The sequence below is a fragment of the Felis catus genome, chromosome D1, assembly GCF_018350175.1.
Source record: "Felis catus isolate Fca126 chromosome D1, F.catus_Fca126_mat1.0, whole genome shotgun sequence".
Classification (NCBI taxonomy): domain Eukaryota; kingdom Metazoa; phylum Chordata; class Mammalia; order Carnivora; family Felidae; genus Felis; species Felis catus.
In genome coordinates this window covers 5,436,297-5,457,397 of record NC_058377.1, presented here as the reverse complement: position 1 = coordinate 5,457,397, position 21,101 = coordinate 5,436,297, and positions in this window count along the sequence as shown.

Below are 21,101 nucleotides of genomic sequence, written 5' to 3'. Positions count from 1 at the left end.
ATTACAAGAATCAGTGTGGTTAAATCGCAAATCTGTAATGGTGGCTACCTCTATTGACAGAAGTTCAGGAATAGATGCCCAGAAAGTATTACTTTATCTGTATGGTTTAATATTTTATTTCAAGAGAGAGTGATGTGAAGCACGTATGGCAAAAATGATAGGATGTGATGAAGCTAAATGGTGAGATGGCACATAGTATCCATTATACTGTTCTCTATATAATTTTATATGTTTGAAATATATATTAATAATAATTATGTATAGACAGCAGGATACGATTTATAGGTATAGCACATTTATATGTATAGCACACAGTAGGATACTATTTATAGGCAACAGCACATACTTTTCTGGTGTCCTGGTCTTACCTGAAGTATCATCTTGTTTGTGACTGGTTTCTGAGACGCACACAAAAAAACACTAGCCACCTTTACACAGCTACGCAGTATTTATCATGCTGGGTTAAGGATGTGTCATCCATTTACTTCAAGGAGGGACTATGTCCTCATTGCTTATTCTCCTGGTGTCTAACACAGAGTGTTTGGCACAGGAAAGACAACCAATAAACAACTCTTAAAGCAGTTGAAAATGATGGGGCTCTATTCTATGAAAAATAGTATGATTTTCAGACCTGGCTTCACATTAAGATCCTAGACCCACTCTAAAGCATATTAGGCGAATTGACTAATCTCCCCGGATTCCATTTTATCAATCAAGATATCATGTTGATTGCTTACTTATACCCCAAGACACTGGAGGTAGATCAAAATTTACAGGTTATTTAATAAACCATACATGTATTTTATTATTGGTTGGTATAGCAACATACAGAAAAAAATTAATCCTGGAATCTAAAATGTCTTGAATTAGCTGAAGTGTTTTCATTGAAATGTTTCAACACGGTGAGATTAAGTAATATATTTAGAGCTTAATATGAGTAGCATGAGGCTAGGGAAACAGCTTACTGAGGCTGAAAAAAATGTTTAAGCTCAGAAGCACTAAGAGGCAGAGTAAAAACTCAGTGGTATGGTTCAACCTGGTTGTTTAGAACTTGGTACCCATTCTGATGGAGTTTCTGCTGGTGCTGTATTGTTTGTTAAATATTTGGACTACCATTCCTCCTTTGAAACAATATGATTTAATCAAATATTTAGTTAAAAGTAAATTCCAATACATACCACTCAAAAATTACCAGGTTATATATAGGTCAAATGACATCTATTCAGTCCTATAACTTTATCCAAATTAATGCAGATTTTGCTTTTTAACTTTTTGGTGATTCCAACATGTATATTTTTTCTTCATTTCTTAAAGTGCTTCAGGGCTATTTAATACAGCCCCTACCTATTTAAGGTAGGCTGACAGTCTGTAAATCATGGACCCAGTGTTAGATGCATTAAATTATCGTCTTATCCCATATGCACGTGTGAACAGATGGAAGTAGAGATAGAAATAATAGTAAGATTTAACATACTAGCTTTGGTTGAACTCATGTTTCTGTTACATTTTTATAACTTTTTGGTGAGTATACACATGGGTATGTGAAGGAAGGGCAAAAGGACAGCTATCACTAATTCAATGACAGAAAGCTGAGAAATCAGAAAAGTAATTTCTTCTTCTAAAATCTAGAAAAATGACACTTTCCCTGAGGAGCTAGTTTAAGACAAGAATCTGGCATTCTATAACTAGGAAGGACTGTAGGTCTCCAAAGAGAATCAAAAGGATCAACAGCTTCCCAGAGAGGAGTTCAAGAAAGAGGCTGGAAATGTCAAAAGCATATAAAGGGAAGAGACTGGGGACACTTCTGTTGTGAAAAGTGTTTGCAATATAGTTTGTGACAAGCCTTTGTCACACAATCTCAGATTTTTCTATTCAAATTAAATGTTCTGTACTCAGGTAAATGACTCCTATGAATCCAGTCCCAATGCCCACTCAACTGGACAGAGTGTACAAAAAGTAATATATTTTGCGGAAGACTAGGCAGTCTGTAAACACTGTTCAATCACAGAATTTTCTAGGCTTTCCTGACTTCTGAAGTGCTGAAAGCAAATGGGATAGCTTGAATACCCGGAGTTGGCCTGGAAGGGTGACTGTCTTTCATCACTAACCTCATCAAGCACTGGAATTGTCTGTAAGAAGGAATAGAAGCATGTGAGGGCTGGAACAGGCAGAGGAGAAAATGGAACATGGTATCTTCCACCGCAGCTCTGGAACCTAGATAGAAGAGGTTAGGATTGGCCATCTCCAGGAAGGCAGGGCTCATGGATTTGTTTGGAAGAAGGATTTGTATTCGAGCACACTGGTTTTATGCATTGCTTTTATGGTAGGTAGAGACCTATACCTTCGAACATTGTTACCTTCATTATCACTGTCAGTGTTTTTATTCTAGGGAATCATGGTACAGATGGAGATTATGGGGATCATAGTATAGATGGAGATTATGGGACCTGCAAACCACCTGCTGGCATTGACAGAATCCCAGAATTCCAAAAGCTGAATTAGTGTCTAAGCGTTCCTTAGCATTCTTAGGAGACAGTGGAAGGAAAGTTAAATTCTGGATGTTTGGTAATTTGAATACACATTTCTCATTTCTCAAAGGAGATGAGGAATAGCCCACCATTCCATTTTGAAAATTTTGTTCATTAGTGTTTCATACATATATTAGGTAATGAGAAGTAATAATGACAGTGGGTCTCTTTTAAATGCTTATTTAAATATTTTAAACATACAAAAATCCCCAGAATATAGTAAAATAATACCCCATATTACAGTCAGCCAAATTCAGCCTGTTTTTTCAGAATGGTTTCATCTATAATTTTGTGTTGGCATTTAATTTTTTACATATACTATACCCAGTGAAATGTACAGATATTATTGTGTAAAATTACAAAAGTCTTGTTTAATGCATAAACCCATATGATTGTCTTATTAATGGATTGCTATCACCCCAGAGGTTCTCCTGCATCCACTTCTAATCAATTCTCACTTCTCACAGGCAACCAGTTCTTTGATTACCATTGCAAAAGATTGGTTTACCTGTTCTAGAATTTATGTAATTGAAACATTCAGTAATTAGCCTATTTATCTCAGCTCTTAGCTCAGAATAGTTGTGAGATTTATCAATATGGTTGCATATATAAGTAATTCATTGTTTTTATTGCTTAATAGAAATTCATTACATGAATGTTTCATTAATTAAATGAATGTATTCATTCCACTAATGAAAACAAAAATTTTTTGAGGTTTTGGCTATTATGAATAAAACAGTTATATAAACATTGTGTAAGTCTTTTTGTGGATATATATTTTCAGTTCTCTAGAAGTGGAATTGCCAGGTGATAGGGTATAAGTATATTTAAATTGTAAATAGTTTTCTAAGTTGGTTTTTCAGTATTTCATCCCACCAACAATGTATGACCGTGGTGACTGTCCTGCACCCCCTTCAACACTTGGTGTTGTCAATTTTATTGAAATTAGCCATTTTAGTGTGCGTGTAGTGGTATCTTACTGTGGATTTAATGCATTTTCCTGACAACTAATGATGTTAGAGACTATTTCATGTGATTATTAACCACTCCCTTTGGAAGTATTCTTTAATTATTTTTAGTTTTTTAGGAATTTATTATTGATTTATGAGTTCTTTGCATATGGTGGACGTTAAGTCTTTGTTACATGTACATATTGTGACTATTTTCTCCCAATTAATGGATGGTCTACTCATTTTCTTGATAGGTTTATTCTTGAACATATTTTAAGTTTAAAAAAGTACAAAGTATATCCCTGTGTCCTAGGAAATCTTTTGCCTGTACCTAAAATTTTAAGATCTTCTCCTTTGCTTTGTTGGAGAAGAATGTTCAGATTTATAATCCACCTCAAATTATTTTTGGAAGTGGGAGTTAAAATTTAGTTTTCCATGTGGATATACAGCCATTCCACGATCTGTTGTTGAGAAGACTTTCATTTTCCATAGTTGCATTTGGTGCTTTTGTCAAAAATCAATAGACTGTATAAGTATGGGTCATTTTCTGGACCTCTATTCTGTTTCACTGATTTATAATGTTTTTCTTATATCAATAACCCACTGCCTTGATTAATGTTGCTCATAGTAAGTCTTATGAATTATGTGTGTAAGGTAATATAAGTCTTTTGATTTTGTATTTATTTAAAATTGCCTTAATCAAGATATTTGAGATCATTTGCATTTTCATTTAGAATCATCTTGAGAATTTCTACAAAACACCTCCTGATACCGTGAATGTGATTGGTATTGCTTTGAATTAATGGGACAACTTGGGAAGAATATAAATCTTAACAATATTAACTCATCTAACCCACAAATATTATATAGCTCTTCATTTATATAATTTTCCTTTATTGTCTATCATCAATATATTCATTAGGTATAAAAATCTCTGATCCTACTGTAAGTGGTATTTTCTAACTTTATTTTCTAAATGTTTGTTGATAGTACATAGAAATGCATTTAATTTTTGTATATTGACTGTATATTGAAATCTTGCTAAATTAGCATATTTATGTTCTAGTAGCTTTTGTGTGTGTGTGTGGATTCTTTACGATTTTCTAAGCACCTAATCATGCCTTCTACAAAAATAATTTTATTTTTATTTTTTATAAAATATTATTATACCTTTATTCCTTTTCCAATATTTGTTTTTTCCTCATGTAGATCTAGGTGTCTGGTCTATATAACTTTCTTTCTGTCTGAAGAATTTCTTTTAACTTTTCTTGCAGAGCAGGTCTGCTGGTAATTCCCTTAGTTTGGGGGGCAGGGGCATGGTTCTGAGAAAATCTTTTTATCATCTGCACTTTTGAAGAATTTCACTTGATATACAATTCTAGATTTCTTTTAACACTTTAACTATCTCACTCCATTGTCTTCTTGCTTGCATGATTTTTAAATGAGAAGTCCAGCCTAATTCTTACTCCTGCTCTAAAGATAGTCTCTTTTCTTTCTATTATTCATTCAAGATTTTCTCTTTGTCTTTGGTTTTCCACAGATGGAGTATGCTGTGCCTGTGTATAGATTTTGGGTTTTTATCCTCCATGGTGTTCTCTGGACTTCCTCTATCTGTGGTTTGAGGTCTATTGTTAATCCTGGAAAATTCTCATTCATTATTAATTCAATTATTTCTTCTGCTCTCTCCTTCTTCTCCTTCTGGTATTCTAATTATGCGTATGTTATACTTTTGGAAATTGTCCCATAATTCTTGGGAATCTATTATGAGGTTTTTTTCCTTCTTTTTTCCTCTTTGAATTTTGGTTAGGGAATTTTCTTTTTTTTAAAACGTTTATTTATTTTTGAGACAGAGAGAGACAGAGCATGAATGGGGGAGGGGCAGAGAGAGAGGGAGACACAGAATTGGAAGCAGGCTCCAGGCTCTGAGCCATCAGCCCTGAGCCATCAGCCTAGAGCTCGACGCGGGGCTTGAACTCATGGACCGCGAGATCGTGACCTGAGCTGAAGTCAGATGCTTAACCGACTGAGCCACCCAGGCGCCCCATTGGTTAGGGAATTTTCTATTGACTTAGCTCCAAGCCCACTGAATCCCTCTTTGTCTATGGCAAATCTATCCATGTGCCCATTAAAATCATTCTCCATTTCTGTTAATTATAACTTTTCATTTCTAAATTTTTTATTTGATTCTTAGAGTTTCCATCTCTGCACTTACATTACCCAACTATTCTTACATTATCAAGAATGTTGTCCACTTTTTCCATTAAATCACTGAACATATTAATGATAGCCATTTTTACTTCTTATTGGATAGTTCTGATATCTGATTCTCGCTCTGGAACTCGCTTTGTTACTTCAGATATTTTTCTTGCTTCTCAGCATGCTGTATTATTTTCCTGTAGCTATTGTAAAAATCACAACACATGTAGTGGCTTATACCAACAGAAATTTATTTGCTCACAGTTCTGGTGGCCATAATTCTGAAATCCAGGTGTCCACAGGGATACTTTCTATCTGGAAGCTTCAAGAAAGAATGTGGTTTTCACTGCTTCCACCTTTTGTCAGCTGTTGATTGAAATTCTTGGGACTTGTGGGTGAATTTCTTTATTCTCTACCTCTGTCTTCACAGGGATTTTCTCTCTTCATGTTGTCTTTCTCTGCCTCACTTGTATATGGACAGTTTCTACTGGATTCAGACTCCACCCAGAAAATCCAGGATGCTTACTTCATCTTAAATTACATTCTTCAAAGATTGCTCTTTTTTTTTTAAACAGGCAATTTTTCTATTTACTTTCTTTTTTTTATATATATATGAAATTTATTGACAAATTGGTTTCCATACAACACCCATTGCTCATCCCAAAAGGTGCCCTCCTCAATACCCATCACCCACCTTCTCCTCCCTCCCACCCCCCATCAACCCTCAGTTTGTTGTCAGTTTTTAACAGTCTCTTATGCTTTGACTCTCTCCCACTCTAACGTCTTTTTTTTTCTTCCCCTCCCCCATGGGTTCCTGTTAAGTTTCTCAGGATCCACATAAGAGTGAAACCATACGGTATCTGTCTTTCTCTGTATGGCTTATTTCACTTAGCATCACACTCTCCAGTTCCATCCACGTTGCTACAAAAGGCCATATTTCATTTTTTCTCATTGCCACGTAGTATTCCATTGTGTATATAAACCACAATTTCTTTATCCATTCATCAGTTGATGGACATTTAGGCTCTTTCCATAATTTGGCTATTGTTGAGAGTGCTGCTATGAACATTGGGGTACAAGTGGTCATCATCAAGACAGCATTGTATTGGCACAAAAACAGACACATAGACCAATGGAATAGAATAGAAACCCCAGAACTAGACCCACAAACGTATGGCCAAATCATCTTTGACAAAGCAGGAAAGAACATCCAATGGAAAAAAGACAGCCTCTTTAACAAATGGTGCTGGGAGAACTGGACAGCAACATGCAGAAGGTTGAAACTAGACCACTTTCTCACACCATTCACAAAAATAAACTCAAAATGGATAAAGGACCTAAATGTGAGACAGGAAACCATCAAAACCTTAGAGGAGAAAGCAGGAAAAGACCTCTCTGACCTCAGCCGTAGCAATCTCTTACTCGACACATCCCCAAAGGCAAGGGAATTAAAATGCTCTTTTTCTCCAAATGTAACATTTATAGAGTCTGGGAGTTAGGATATGAATATGGAGTTAGGATATTTTGGGAGGTCACCATTAATCTTATTACACATGTCCTATAAATTTGTTGAAAGCTGGACATGATGTATCAGATTACAGGAACTGCAATTCCTATAGACAGGATTGTTTGTGTTACTGGGGTGCCTGGGGGGCTCAGTTGGTTAATTATCTGACTTCTCAAGTCATGATCTCGCAGTTCATGAGTTAGAGCCCTTCATGGGGCTCTGTGATGACAGCTCAGAGCCTGAAACCTGTTTTGGATTCTGTGTCTCCCTCTCTCTCTGCCCCTCCCCTGCTCATGCTCTGTCTCTCTCCCTCTCAAAAACAAATAACAATTAAAAAAATAACAAACAAACAAATGAAAAACCTGCTCCATGGTTTTATAATAGCATTATTTTTACCCTGAAGGGCATCCTGTGATCATAACTGTGATGGTTAATTTTTTCTGTAAACTTAACTGCAACCCAGGGTGCCCAGGTATTTGTTTAAACATCACTCTAGGTGTGTCTGAGAGTGTTTTTGGGTGAGATTAACATTTGAACTGGTAGGTAAATGAAGTAAGGGATTGCTCTTAACAATATGTTCACCCTTCATTCAGTTGGTTGTAGGACTTAATAGAACAAAAACTAAACAAGAAAGAACTGGCTTTCTCTTCCTGACAGTCTTGAGCTAGGACAGAGGTCTCATCCTGGCTTTGCACCAAGAATGGAACTGACACTGTTTTCTTTTCTGGTTCTCAGGCCTTTATATTGTAGATTTGGGGACTTTTCAGCCTCCACAATCATCTGAGACTAATACCTATAAAAAAATCTTTCTTCTCTCTCTCTATAAATGATGGATAAATAAAGCTTTCTAGATTAATCAATCAATTGATCTACCTAACTACATACCTTCTATTTGTTCTGTTTCTCTGAAGAACCCTGACTAAATCGGTAGACCAGCCCCAGATCTTTATATAGCTCAGAAGTGCTTTGGTTGCACTTCCTGTTTGTGCATATAATTTGATATGGGGAGGGGGGCATAGAGTCAACCACAGGAACTTAAATAACTACTACTAACCATTCTATTTCATGAATATCTGTGACATTAAAGAAGACAATACACTCAGAATGAGATGTTATTTTATATTACAACCACAGGATGTAGTATTTTCAAATGAATCAAGCTTGGTATGGAAGCACATGGATCCAAATGTAGCCACAGGCAGCATTAGCAAGGGATGCAGGCAGGCTGCACCTGATGTGTTCATAGAGATCCTTTGTTAGCATGGTCTTTCCATAAAAACATCCTTAATTACAAACTCATTAAGGATGCACTAAATTGTCCATTTGTCAATTTGCTATTCTTTGGGGAGAAAATGATATATAATAAATGCTCATTATAACTATTATGTTATCCCCAAAGCATGTTTCAGGTGTCTGAATGCTATTTTGGGCACAAAACACTGTTGCCTATTTCCACAGAGAGTGCTCACTGCTTCTTATTCTCTCTATTGCCTGATTAAAGAAGAAACAAATACTTTAACCTACATTTACAATCAGCCTGTAATGGGGACAATACGGGAAATACTGGCTAGCAATGGCTAGCAATGGCTAGCATCAGCACCTGGATGCTACCTGGATGTTTCCTAATGGTTGGACGGCATTTATGTGCTAACAACCTAAGGAAGTCTGTTCCAGGACCACAGGTGCAGGCAGAGGTCTGAGAAACTGGGAAGGTATAATTATCTACACATTGGAGAGAGGGAAGGTGGGAAGAACAAAAATATTTGTGACCTTGTCAAAGATTATCACAAGGTTTTTACTTGCCAGGAAGTCATAAATAGAAGGCAAACTTATTTGGGTGAATGTTGTGGATTCTCCTTGGAGAGCCAGTCACCATGTAAAAATGTTTTGGAACCCATACTAGAAAAAACAACAGATTCCAAGGGAGCTGTTTAATCATATATATATATAGCTCACTTAATACCAGGGTTTCTCAACCTCAACCTAGGTACTGTTAACATTTGGGACTGAATAGTGTCTTGTCATGGGGGGCTGCCTTGTGTACCTTGGCCTCCACTCATCCGTGACCCTGAACCCCCCACCCACCCACTGTGTCAACAACAAATGTCTGCAGACATTGCCAAATATCTACTAGGGGAGAAAACTGCTCCCAGTTTTTGTGAACCACTGTTCAACATGGGAAAGATTTCTTCCCTTGAATAGCTAAAATTTTAAAGATTTTTCTGAATTGGCTTTTTAGTGACATTTTTTTTTTTGCATGCCAATGGCCAAAGACTTCTACACATTTTTGCCTTTTTGTAAAAAAAAATGTTTTAAATTTTTAATTGTCTTAAAAGCTAACTTGATAATGTATTAAAATAAGGCTCAACCTTTTTTTTTCCTCTCTAAAGGGTCACAATTAAATACTTTAAGTTTGATCCACCCTTGCAAAAGCCGAACTGTGCTGTTGCAGCATGAAAGTTGCTATGTCACAGATATTATGTAAAAGAATGGGCATGGCTGTGTGTATATATATATATATATATATATATATATATATATATATCCATATATGTGTGTGTGTGTGTGTGTGTGTGTGTGTGTATCCAATGATGGATAGTTAGACACTTTCCCTATCTTGACTATTATACATAATACTGCAGTGAACATGGGGATGCATATATCTTTTTAAGTTAGCATTTTCATGTTCTCAGATAAATATCTAGAAGTTGAATTGCTGGATCATGTAGCAGTTCTATTTTTAAAACTCCATACTGTTTTTTATAGTGGCTGCACCAATTTACATTCACACCAACAGTGCATGAGGGTTCCCTTTTCTCCACATCCTTGCCAATACTTGGTATTTCTTGTCTTTTTGATAATAGCCATTCTGACTGGTGTGAGTTGGTATCTCATTGTAATTTTGACTTGCATTTCCCTGATGATGAATGATGTCGAGCATCTTTTCATGTGTCTTTTGGCCATTTGTATGGCTTCTTTGGAAAGATGTTTGTCCATATCCTCTGCCTATTTTCAATTGGATTTTTTTTTGCTATTGAATTTTATAAGTTATTTATATATATTTTAGATATTAGCCCCTTACTGGATATGTGACTTGCAAGTATTTGCTCCCATTCTGTAGGTTGCCTTTTCATTTTTTTGTAGGTTTTCTTTGCTGTGCAGAAGCATTTTATTTTGATGCTATCCAACTTGTTTATTTTTTCTTTTGTTGCCTTTACTTTTGATGACAACTCCCAAAAAACATCAAGACTGATGTCAGGGAGCTTACTGCTTATCTTTTTTTCTAGGACTTTTACATTTTAAGGTTTTACATTCAAGTCAATGATCTGTTATGAGTTAATTTTATGAATGGTATGAGTCTAATTTCATTCTTTTGCATGTGACTGTCCAGTTTCCCCGATGCAATATATTAAAGAGACTGCCCTTTCCACACTGTATATTCTTGGCTCCTTTGTCATAGGTTAATTGATCACAGATGCATGGATTTATTTCTATGCTTCCTATTCTGTTCCATTGAACTATATGTTCATTTTTTATGCCAATACCTTACTATCTTGGTTACTACAACTTTTGTAAGAAGGTTGGAAATAAAGGAGCATGATGCCTCCAAACATATGAGATGCAAGAAAAGCAGTTCTAAGTGAGAAGTTTACAACAATAAATACCTACTTCAAAAAAGACAAAAAAAAAACAACAAGAAAAATATCAAACAAACAAGGAACTAGAAAAAACAAGTAAAACCCAAAGTTAGTAGGTGAAAGACAATAACAAAGATGAGAGAAGAAACAGATGACATAGAGAATAAAAAGACAATAGAAAAGATCAATTTTCTTTGAAAAGATAAAATAAATTAACAAATCTTTATCTGGAATTACCAAGAAAATAAGAGGAACCCCTCCCCAAAACATAGTCAGAAATAGAAGAGAAGTTACAACTGATATTACAGAAATGCAGAAAATTATAAGGGACTACATGCAATTTTATGTCACAAATTGAACAATCTAGAGGAAATGGATACATTCTGAAAAGTTACAAACTTCTAAGACTGAATCATGAAGAAGCAGAAAATCTGAACGGACCAGTTGCTAGTAAGGAAATGGAATAAATAATCAAAAGCCTCCCAATAAACACAAGTCCAGAACCAGATGGCTTCACTGATAATCTCTACCAAACATTCAAGGAATAAATGCCAACCTTTTTCAAACTCTTCCATGAACAGAAGAGGAGGGAACACTTCAAACTCATTTTATAAGACTAGCATTATTCTGATACTAAAACCAGACAAAGACATCACAAAAAAAAGGAAGATTAGAGACCAATATTCTTGACGAACACAGATGCAAAAATCCTTAACAAAATATCAACAAACTGAATTTAATGAGATATTAAAAGGATCATACACTTGATCAGGTATGATTTATTCCAGGGATGCAAGGATGCATTGACACGTGCAAATCAGTGAGTGTGATGTACACATTTTAAAAAATGAAGGATAAAAATTTTATGATCATCACAGCTGATGCAGAAAAGACTTTTGATGAAATTGAATATCCATTTATGATAAAACTCAACAAAATGTATTTAGAGGGAATGTAACTCAACATAATTAAGGTCTTATATGACATACCCACAGCTAATATCCTACTCAATGGAGAAAAGTTTTCATTTCCTCTAAGATCAAGAAGACACCAATGTCCACTTTTGCCACTTTTATTTGACATCATATTGGAAGTCCTACCCAGGGGAATTAGGCAAGAAAAAGAAATAAAATGCATCCAAATTGGAAAGGAAGAAGTAAAATTGTCATGATTTGCAGATAAAATATTATACATGGAAACCCCTAAAGACTCCACCAAACACTGTTAGAACTAATAAATGAATTCTGTAAAGTTCCAGGGTGCAAAATCAATATGTAGAACTCTATATTTCTATACACCAATAATAAATTATCAGAAAGAGAAATTAAGAAAACAATCACATTTACAGTCACACTATGAAGAAAAAATACCTAGGAATATATTTAACGAAGGAGGTGAAAAATCTGTACCCAAAAAATTATAAGACAGTGATGAAAGAAATTGGAGAGGACACAAAGAAATGGAAAGATATCCTATGCTCATGGAATGGGATAATTATATTAAAATGTCATTCTTGGGGCGCCTGGGTGGCGCAGTCGGTTAAGCGTCCGACTTCAGCCAGGTCACGATCTCGCGGTCCGGGAGTTCGAGCCCCGCGTCAGGCTCTGGGCTGATGGCTCGGTGCCTGGAGCCTGTTTCCGATTCTGTGTCTCCCTCTCTCTCTGCCCCTCCCCCGTTCATGCTCTCTCTCTCTCTCTCTGTCCCAAAAATAAATAAACGTTGAAAAAAAAATTTTAAATGTCATTCTGTCCAAAGCAAACTACAGATCAATGCAATCCATATACAAATTCCAACGGCATGGTTTTCACGGGAATAGAACAATTAAAACATTTTTTTTAACGTTTATGCATGTTTCTCAGAGACAGAGAGAGAGCCTGAATTGGGAAGGTACAGAGAGAGGGAGACATAGAATCTGAAGCAGACTCCAGGCTCTGAGTCAGCAGAGAGCCCAACGTGGGACTCGAACTCATGAACCATGAAATCATGACCCGAGCTGAAGTTGGCCACTTAACCGATTGACTCACCCAGGTACTCCGAAATAGAACAATTTTAAAATTTGTATGAAATGATAACATGTAAAACTTTTCAAGCATCATATTTGGTGGGTATTTTCTGTTAACATATTCACAGCAGAGAACAAAGAGCAGAAGAGATTTAAATTAGACATAATAGAATACTTCTAAATGTAAAACATAGTATAGTAAGAAAAGAATTATTCATTAAGTGACTACTTTATGACATGCACTACGTAAGTATTTTCACACAGATCTTCAACTGTGTGTGGGGGTTATTATCCTTAAATTACATACAAAGATACTGGTTCAGAGAGTTTAAGCTATTTGAGTAAGGTCACACAACTAATAAGTGACAGAGCCCTGATTCAAACACAGATGTTGTGACCTAATTCTTGTGCCCTTTTCTTACATGCCTCATTTCTGCTCTGAAAGACAATGCAGTATGAAATCACTTTCCTTTTAAAAAAGCTGCTGAAAATAGTCTCCTCACCCTGGAATTTTGTAATCTAATAGTACTGCCATAAGGAGAGCGTTTCATAGCAGATGCCAACAGCATCTATTATAACATTTTAATAGTCATTTTTTTAAAGTTGTATTAGGGCACTCAGGTTGTTTATTGTAGGACAGGAGTTAAAATACCTATGTGAGACTTTGAGGCTCAAGATGAATGAATGGGGCTTTAATCATTAATTCTCTCAATCAATATTTATTAAGAACATGAAGTACACATTGCCTTGTTCTAAGTGTTGAGGATACTATGAGGAAGAAAGCTGATGAGATCCTTGATCTCATGGTTTTACAGTTCAGTGCAAGAGACAGCCAAACAAACACATGAAAGAAACAAGTCAGCAGGAGCATTTAAATTAGTAATCAATCCCAGTAAGAATAAAATGTAGAGAGATATGGTGTGTATTGCTGCGGTGATGGTGGTACATGACAAATAGTTCTATCAGGAAAGGCATGGATGAATATGGAAATTTTCAGGGGACACCTGAATGACCAAAAGAAACTAGGCATGAAAATTTATTTCAAGGAGTTTCCAGGTAGAGAGAACAAGTACAAAGTTTTTGAGGTGGGAACAACTATTGGTCTTAAAATGACACGTTACTGTTTGACAAGCTCCATGTATTTCTAGTTAGCATTTTTATTGTCTAATTCTTAAAAATAAATGTACAGCCCAGCATCAGCTGTTATTTGGGGAGAAATTGCAATGTGAAAGAAAAATAACACATATACAGATACACATGTTTACCCTAAGTAAAACAAGAGTTAATTCAAGGCAGGAGAATGTCACTTTAAAGGCAAGTAACTCAAATTAATATTTTTAGGGAGACTAACAGATATTGCACCTATAAATCAAGAACAGGATGCTAGGTAAAGGAATACTCAAAGAGGTCCTGAAAATTACTGCACAGAGTGAAAGTCGGGAAGTATTCACCAGGAGGCCATCTTCGGAATTGAACAGCATCGGTCAAAGAGTCATGTAATCCTCACATGTAAAATAAACCCATTGTGTCCCACACAGAAGTTAAAATTCCATTCAAATGAAGCATGGGGCGAAGGGCTGGATTCTAGAAAGTTGTCTTCTATATTAGGTCCAGATGTGGCTAATGCTCTTTAGGTAGGAGTCCTCTCAATTGGAAGTCACGTGAACTTAAGTGAGGATGCCTGCCCCCATTCCCATCACCACCAATACAGGGCAATTACACAGGGACAGGAGGGTCACAACAGCCACCTCCCTTCAACAGGAGGAAGAAACAGAAAGCACAGAGCAATCACTCATGCCTAACAAATGTGAACTGCAGCCAGGAACACGTTGCCAGTTCCCAATCAAGGTCCATCTTGTTCCTTGGATGGATATCATTCTACATGCATTTTGACTTCAGCCTCTGAGCCTTTTTCATTTTCCATAAAAAAAAAAAAACATTCTGTAGCCTTCTCAGCCTTCCAGCTTCCTGTCCTTAAGAATTTAGGGCCCCGAAAGACTTTTTTCATTTTGAATAGCCTCTCACCTTTTCATTCCCAAATGCTGTAATTTCTTTAAAAACTTTGTCAGGTTTCTGGTAATTCAAATGATAATTTGCTCTTTTAGACAAAAGTCATACCCACACATCTATTATAGACAAAGCCCTCTGTACACTGGAGTGTTAGGATGCTAGGAAACAACACCTTTAAGGTTTTAGAAGTCCCTACATCCAGCTGAGAGAGTCTATGAGAGGCCACCCTAGTTGTTTCTGAGGTCTTAAAAAGGGACCTTAACCCTAAGATCACATTTTGTTTCTTTTTCTTTTTTTCTTTTTAAAAATTTTTAATGTTTATTTATTTTTGAGAGAGAGAGACAGAGAGAGCAAGAGAGTACATGAGCAGGGGAGGGGCAGAGAGAGAGACACACACACAGAACTTGAAGCAGGCTCCACACTCCAAGCTGTCAGCACAGAGCCCAACATGGGGCTCTAACCCACGAACCACAAGATGATGATCTGAGCCAAAGTCGGATGCTTAACTGACTGAGTCACCCAGGCGTCCTCCTAAAATCACATTATAACTGAGAAACTCTAGATTTAATATTCCCCCAAAGTCATTTCTTATTTGGAGAGTCTTTTTCCAGGGACCCAGAAGGTTCTGACTTGGAAATGTTTCTTCTGTTTAAAAATGGAACCCTTGGGGCGCCTGGGTGGCACAGTCGGTTAAGCGTCCGACTTCAGCCAGGTCACAATCTCGCGGTCCGGGAGTTCGAGCCCCACATCAGGCTCTGGGCTGATGGCTCGGAGCCTGGAGCCTGTTTCCGATTCTGTGTCTCCCTCTCTCTCTCTGTCCCTCCCCCGTTCATGCTCTGTCTCTCTCTGTCCCAAAAATAAATAAACGTTGAAAAAAAACTTTTTTTTAAAAAAATGGAACCCTTTCACTTAGGTTTATCTTTCCCTCTATCCATATTTTATTAAGTAAAGCTAAAGTAATACAGTTGGCACTTCTAAAATCAGGCCTGGAAATTCCCTTTGCCAAATATACAAGTTTATGAGGCAGTTTCTATTTCCATGTTGAAGCAGATGCATTACGTTGGTCACCATGATCACAGCCTCCATGGAAAATGTATTTTCTGTCTTTAGAGCCTCCTTGCACAGTAAACATGAGCCCTTCTTGCTTCAGTATGCTGCCCATGCCCGAAGCCAATGCCATGTGTTTAGGTTTTTGTTACAACAGTACCCCACCTACAATTTATGCTTTGGTTATATATTGTTGCTCAACAAACCATCCAAATACTTAGTGACCTAAAGTAATACTTTATTGTCTTTCATGGTTCTGTGGATTAACCACATTCAGTGGCTGGTTCTTGCTTTGGCTCTTCATGTGCTTACAGTCAGATGGCAGCTAATGAGAGTCTCAGGGCTTCTATTCTCCAAGTGGTCTCTCCAGCAGGGTTGCTGATTTGGTATTACCTGTGGCTCAAATCTCAAATGCACAAAATTAGGAACTGCTAAGCCTTCTTAAAGCTTAGCACTGGGTGTTGTATGGAAACCAATTTGACAATAAATTTCATATTAAAAACAAACAAACAAAGAAAGACAAAAAAAAAAAAAGCCTAGGCCTAGAACCAGCACATGTCAACTCCACCACATTTATGGGTAAAAATTAGTCATAGGTGAGGCCATATTTACTGATGTAGGCAGCTATATAAATGTATGGACTCTTAGATCCCTAGTCCATTGGGGGTCATTTTCAGAGAAAGAGAATATACCACAGGTATATTATCTCTTGTGTCTTTGTTCTTTTAATTAATAATATGTTTGTGATATTCATTTATGTGGTTCCATGTAGTTGGTGTTCAGGGTCTTTTTATGGCCATGCTTTATTTCATTGCATGAATATACCACAATTTATTGTTGAAGTCATTTGGATTGATTCTAGTTTTTTCTGGTGTGAGTAATGCTTTCAAGAACCTTCTTCTGCCTGTCTTTTCATTGCACATGTTTACAGATTTAGTGTTTGTAGATAACTAAGTGTGGATATACAGAGTGTAGGATAAGATAATGTTCAACCTTAGTGGATAATGCCAAGCATTATTCCAGAATTACCTGCCTGCTTCAAATCTGCCTCCTTACAATTCACTGTGCACATAGTACCCAGTTTGTATTTTTAAATTTAAGCTTAACTGTGTCTCTACTCTGCTTAAAAACCTTCAAATGATTCACATGACACTTAGAATAAAGCCCACACCTCTTACCCTTGCTTATAAGGCCCTCTATGACCTTGCTTCTTCTTACCTCTGCAAGACTTCATACCTCCTCCCTGCCAATTACTGCGTGTGGCTACACTGATCTTTCAATTTCATAAAAATGCCAAGGTCACATCCACCTAAGTTATTTTCTTTAATTGTTCTCTAACTCTGGAATGCTGCTTTTCCTGACTTTTTATAAAGGTGTCTTTTTCAAGTCATGCAAGAATTATGTACTGAACAACTGTTATATATCAGACAGTACTGTAGATATCAGGATTCATTAATGAACAAAGCAGACAAAAATCATGTTCCTTTTGGAGCTTACATTCTAGCAGAATAGACAAAATGAATAAAATAATTATAAAATATTTTAGGAGATTAAAAATTCTATGAAAAAAGGAATAAAGGAGAATTAGTGTCATGAGGAAAAATTAGAGAAGGAACAGATACCAAGAGTGAAAGGGATTTTAGAGTTTTAAATGCCAAGTTCATGGTAGGCTTCCTTGAGAAAGTAACATTTGAACAGGGGTTTGAAGGAAGGGAAAGATTTCAGATGTGGATATCTGGGGAAAGAAGGTCCTGGTAGAGGGCAGAGACTGTGCAAAGGCCATAAGGTGGAATTCTGTCTGTTCAATGAAGACCAAGAAGTCCAGTGTCGATAAAGCAGACTGCAGCAAGTCAGAGGAAAGATGATATGGTTCGTACTAAGTAAGGGTAGCAATATGCTGGGGTGAAGCATTAGGGACTGTTCAATGTGGAGTCAAGATGTATGTGGAATGCAATAGAAATAACGGTCTTGAGGCTGAGCAATTAGAAAGATGTAGACGTCTTTCATTAAGATGGAAAAGTTTGCACGCAGGTTTAGGGGTGATCAGATCAATTTGGTACACATCAAACTAAAATTTGTTAGAAATAAAAGAATAGTTATTTGATAGGCAATGGGATATATGAACCCAGTATTCATATGAGATATAAATTTGGGAATCCACTGTGTTATCAGAATTATTTAAAATCAATGAATATGTGATGAGTAGAAAGGAAAACCAAGGATGTGAATTTGTACACCAGCTCCAATATTTACTAGAGTTCTGACCTTGAATATGTTACTTAAATTCTCTGTACTTTAGTTCCTTTATCTGTATGATGAGGCACTAAGGTGTGATAGAGAGTAAATGAGTCAATTCAGCATATGTACTTAGCACATGACTAGCAGAATAGGCACTATATAAATATTACTTATTATCTGGTAGAACATAAATCTATTGGTAGTAGGGATTTTTCTTTCTATTTAGTTTATTGCTATATTCCTAGTACTTATGAGAGTGTATGATCTTCAGTTGGCACTTAGATATTTAAACATATTTAAACAAATTTAAAAAATATTTATACATATTTTTGGACCTGATTATAATGGTGAAATCCAGATAATTGGTGATATAAGATGATTAGGGACAATAACTCTTTAGATGTATTACTGTAATGTCAAAAACAGAAATTGTTTCTACATGAGCATTTGTTTCTACTTCAGTTAGAGGTGAGGGAAAGATAGGGGAGAAGAGTCATATCTGAGGTGGGAGTTTTGAACTGGTAAAGACAGGCTAGACAGGGAAATGTGTGAATTTGGAAGATGGTCTGGGACTACAGAGTATTTGCTTAGAATTTTACTCAATTCTCATTTTGAATATCAATTTAAAGAAAGTCTCTACTTCCCTACTCACTGGTAGGATACCTCTTCAGTAAGCAGACAGACATAGTATTTTAATTCTTGCTGCCACATGCATAACGTCAACTCCTCTAAATTTGATATTCTTACATATATTTTTTTATTTTGTGAATATGAGGGAGCCTCTTGCTGGAATTTATAATATTGCCTATAATAAAGTAATATCCATGAACTTTCTTTTTTAAATCCCACAATGCTTAAAGTGACTCTTGGAAATGAATGGATTTTAATAATGCTTCAAATCTGCAGTTTCATACAATTGGTAGACAGAGTCTGTATTGCTGACCAGTCTACTACGAAGTTATTGGTCTTGGTTTTAGTAATTGAAAGGTAAAGTGCAAGACTTTTATAAAAAAGTAGGTCTGAAATTGTTGGCATTCAAATCAGAACCAAGGTGGAGTATGACTAGAGAGAACACACTAGTGGTCACCAGAAGGAAGGTGGGTGGGGGGATGGGGAAACAGGTGATGGGGATGAAGGAGAGCACTTGCTGTGATGAGCACCAGGTGATGTATGGAAATAATGAATCACTATATTGTACACCTGAAACTAATATTACACTGTATAACTAACAGGAATCTCAGTAAAAATAAAAAAATTAGGCCCTGCCCCTCCTTGTGGCCTTCAGGTCTTCCTTCTGGGTTGTGTTGGACTGTGCTTCCTGCCTCTGCCTGGCAGCGTGGACTCTGGGAGTTGCCCTTGTGCTGGAATCTCCTGGTGCTGTCTGGTTTCTGGGTAAGCACATGGCATGTACCTCTCCTGGACCCTGCATGATCTAGGTTGGCTGATTTGTACCTGGTTGTGAATATCTGTGACGTCATGAAGGTCACTGTTTACTCTTCTAGACAAGTAATATCTTAAAGCCAGGGTTACTTCAATAAACAAGCCAAAGCACACTCTGTAGAAGGTCTAAACAACCCACCACTATGAGTAAGGAAGAGCTTTGTAGAAGACTGATCAGTGGCAAAGAGTAGCCAAATATGTACCAATAGAGTGCACACAACACACTCCAAAAACACTTCCTGAAGTGCCAGGCCCTGGACAATGTATGACCCTTTTTAATATGGTAGAACTCATGAGGGCAAGACACATAACAAGCTATTAAAACACACAAAAGACAAAAACCTAGCCAAAAGGAGGCAATGGAAGGATTCTCCTCCAAAGAAAATCCAGGAAGAAATGACAGCCAGAGAATTGCTCAAAAACAGATACAAACAATATATCTGAACAAGAATTTAGAATAACAGTCATAAGACTAATAGCCTAGCTTAAAAATGCATAGGAGACAGCAGAGAATCTATTGCTGCAGAGATCAAAGATCTCAGAAATAATGACAATGAATTAAGAAATGCTATAAATGAAATGCAAAATAAACTAGATACAGTGACAACGAGGATGGAGGAAGCAGAGGAGAAAAAAGGTGAAATATAATATAAATTATGGAAAATGATGAAGCTTAAAAGAGAGAAAGGAATTATTAGATCATAAAGGGAGAATTAGAGAGCTAAGTGATTACATGAAATGAAATAATATCTGTATCATAGGAATTCCAGAAGAAGAATAGTGAGAGAAAGGGGCAGCAGGTTTATGTGAACAAATTATAGCTGAGAACTTCCCTAATCTGGGGAAGGAAACAGGAATCCAAGTCCAAGAGGCACAGAGAACTCCCTTCAAAATCAACAAAAATAACTCAACACCATGACCTATCATACAGAAATTGGCAAAATACAAAGATAAAGAAGAATTCTGAAAGCAGACTAGGACAAACGGGCCTTAGCCTACAAGGACAGACACATAAAGGTAGTAGCACTGGGCACTGAAACTTGCCAGGCCAGAAGGGAATGGCTGGAAATATTCAATGTGCTGAATAGGAAAACTATGCAGCCAAGAATCCTTTATCCAGCAAGCCTGTCATTCAGAATAAGGGAGATAAACAATAACTTTACCAAACAATAATTTCCCAAACAATAACTAAAAGTGTTCATGACCACTAAACTAGCCCTACAGGAGACTCTAAGGTGGACTCTGTAAATGAAAAGCAGCAAAGGCTACGTAGAATCAGAGACATCATCACAAGCCTGAAACCTATGGATAACACAATGACACTAAATCTGTAGCTTTTAATAATCACTCTGAATGTAAATGGACTAAATGCTCCAATCAAAAGACATAGGGTATTAGAATGTATAAAAAAAACAAGATCCATCCATATGATGCCTACAAGAGACTCATTAAGACCTGAGAAAACCTTCAGATTGAAAGTGAGGGGATGAGGAATCATCTATCATGCTACTGGATGTCAAAAGAAAGCCGGAGTAGCCAGACTTA